At 30.6% G+C, this 3,283-nt stretch overlaps 1 long non-coding RNA gene across 1 annotated transcript in view; it reads left to right on the forward strand.

Moving 5' to 3' along the window:
- The window catches only part of LOC132346170 (uncharacterized), a 47,871-nt gene that overhangs the window by 8,066 nt on the left and 36,522 nt on the right, over nucleotides 1-3,283 (forward strand). The window lies entirely within an intron of this gene.

Consider the following 3,283-nt stretch of genomic DNA (forward strand, 5'->3'; position numbering starts at 1 on the left):
TATTTTGATTTTGTCCACCAATTAAAACATATAAGCCATTACTAGTCACTGGATTATTTTAAAAACAGGCAATTATCTGGATTTGGCATTCAGACCCTAATTTGCCAACCCTCAGTCTAGAATACTTCCCTTCTGGATCTCTATTTAGACTTGTTAGCAAAAATTGGGTGTTTTTGTAAATATTGAGCATATATATTATGTAAATATTACCTGTAAATTTTATAATCATGTGTGAAATCATGGCAAATTGGGCAAAACTAATACAATATTGTAAAGTTTAAAAATAAAAAAAATAAAAAACAAAACAATGGTTCAAGGATGTCGAGAACCATAGAACCTTTATTGGAAACATGCAGCACAAATCTGCTTTGGGTTTAAGCTTAATAAGGCTTTAATTTAGCAAATATATCCTCTAGAGGCAGTGAAATTACATTGTTGTCTTATGAGAATGTTCTCTGTTAGAGTGTTTAGAGACCTTTATTCTTGGAAACTTTTATCCATTGAAGTAATATATCTATTCTTGTGTTTTATGATGACATTTTCATATTTAAAGATAACATATCTTTCCTTATATAGTTTTTGATTCCTGATATCTAGTTTTTCCTCTGCTTACATTTCACTAAAAATTTGTGTTGTGGAATTTAGTTTTTTAAAGATCTAAGGAAGAGAGAAATTTCCTTATTCCACTGTAATCCCAAAATTTCATTGAAATTTTTTCTCTAGAGTACCATGAACCCTTTTACTTCCGTAAGCATAGTATCCTTAGTTTTTGTTTAACATCATTAAAAATTTGAGGATATACAAGAGAAGTTATAATCAATTGCTATTTTTTATAGACTTCATCTACTTAATGTATCTAAAATGATAGGACTTAAAAGAGTAACATACTTAATTTACTGGCTGAAAAATCAATATTGACTCATAATTTAACAAAATACATTGTTTACATGGTAATATTTTGTATATCAAGTATAATTTCATGTTTTTAAATCCTTTTTGGAGTTTATAATCATTTTAACAATTGTGTATGAAACCGTAACTCAAGAAACCTTTAAAAATACTAATAACTGTATACCTGTGATGGATTCATTTTGATATTTGGCAAAACTAATACAATTATGTAAAGTTTAAAAATAAAATAAAATTTAAAAAAAATACTAATAACAAAGCAATTAGTAATTGAAAGAATATTTAAGAACAGGACAGAAATAAAATAATCAGTAAATCATTTAGATAGTGGAGTTTCTCAACAATTATTATATTTTGGGGATAATAACCAATTATAATTTTTAAAAATGTAAGCTATAGTCTCTAATATAAAAGCTTATTAGGCCACATGGATAATTCCAATATCTTTAAATATGTCTTCTTCAATCATAATCATATTGAACACTAAATGTACCATTTTATTTTGATCTTTGAAGAATTTAATGACATACCTCTAGTATCATCAGCTAACATTTAAGTCAGAAAAACTTTAGTTTAAGGTAAAATATGCTGAGTCAAAGTAAACATATTCCAATTGGAAATGTGTAAAGATGCAGAAAAGATAAATTGAAATCACCAAATTAAAAATTTGTGTTGTGGAATTTATTCTATCATAGTTAACATATGATAGTTAACATATGTTAACACATAGTTAACATATGTTTAACATAGTTAACATAGTTTCCAGCATAGTTAACAACAATCATTTAGCATTTGAAAAGAAACACACATATATATACACAAGTTTTCTCTTCCTTTCACCCAAAAATCTAGGGGAAATAAAGTTATTGAAGTGTTTTCTTATGAAATGTCATCTATCAGACTTACTGTAAAACAGCAAAAAAATTCAGTTAACTCACTGAAGCAATGTATCCAAGCAATTCCATCTGATTGGCATATTTTTCCCTATATAAATTGAAATACTCAATTCAACCACCTGGGAAAAAAGCAGAGCTAATGTATGTTGGAGTCAGAGATTTGTAAAGATCTTTTATTATTTTTTGATTTATAAGAACATACTTAATGTCAATAATCTCTTCTTGAAGAAAAGTGTATCTCAGCCTGTCCTATGTGTTTTGATGTGGGTATTTTCTCATTTATTTGATGTGTAGGCATCAGTCAGCTAGCTTCTGGATCTCTTTCTGAGAGGCTTGCTGCATGCGTAGCTATACATTTGGTGTGTTTCTGAGAAGAAGGAAGACTCCTGTGTTGCCAACTTGGTCTACTCTGACTCTCAGTAATTATTTTTATCTCTAACACACTAGGAATAAATATCATGAGATGGAGACCTTGTCTATATTATCCACTGCTGAATTTTAGTGCTTGGAGTAATATAGTAAACACTTAATAAGTACTTCTTCACTGATTATGTTAACTATATTCAAAGGCAAGAAAATGTTAGTCATCCAATTTCCTAATTCAAATATATATTTTGTCATATATCAAAAAACTTGAAATTTTAGGGAAATGTGTTTCTGCCTTCCTCTAATATGAATGCAAAGTACTGGGTTACAAAACTTTTAATCTTTAGATATGGTGCTTTTCTATAAGGCAAACATTATCCACCTTGTTTTCTTAGATTTTTTTTTACTTTCCCAAATGTTTAAAAATAATTCTATATAATATTCCATTACAACTGTCATCTCTTAGAAGCTTACGTTTTTAACTTATTTTAAGTGATATCTTTTACAGGGGATTCCTTTTACATTTTCCTCAACTATTAGTATTAAATAAATCTATTTTAAACTTTAAACAACTTTTCATGGGGCATTTTACTTGTATCATGTTTTAGTCACCTCAGGCTGCTGTTTACTGAAGAGAAAAGACAACTTAAAAATTGTGAGTTAAGTTTTAGTCAGGGACCTTACTGAGGAGGAGAGCCTGGGAGATAGGCTTTCAACTCAGAGGAACTGCTCCAGAAAGGTTAGGGAGGAGCCAGGATGTATAGGAATGTTTGCAGGGAAAACAACAAAAACCTGTAGTCAAACATCAAGAGATTCCTGCACATCACACAACACAGACATCTCCAGTTAATGATTTTAGTGCTTTTCTGTGTTTGGGAAGATGCAAAAGTCTGGGCTCATTGAAATTACTCCTTAGATATGCATCTTAACTATCTAGGGCTAGTATCCTGGTTGTTTATTCCCATCCTGAATCCTCCTCTGGGTGCACTGTGTGGGGGTGCGGCGGCGGGGGGGTGATGCCTTGATGGTGATGATGGGCAACATTCATAGCCTACTGGAGTGGCAGGCAACATTTTTTTGTTTGCACTCCCATAACAACAACAACAACAACA

The sequence above is a fragment of the Bos taurus genome, chromosome 9, assembly GCF_002263795.3.
Source record: "Bos taurus isolate L1 Dominette 01449 registration number 42190680 breed Hereford chromosome 9, ARS-UCD2.0, whole genome shotgun sequence".
In the NCBI taxonomy this organism is placed as follows: domain Eukaryota; kingdom Metazoa; phylum Chordata; class Mammalia; order Artiodactyla; family Bovidae; genus Bos; species Bos taurus.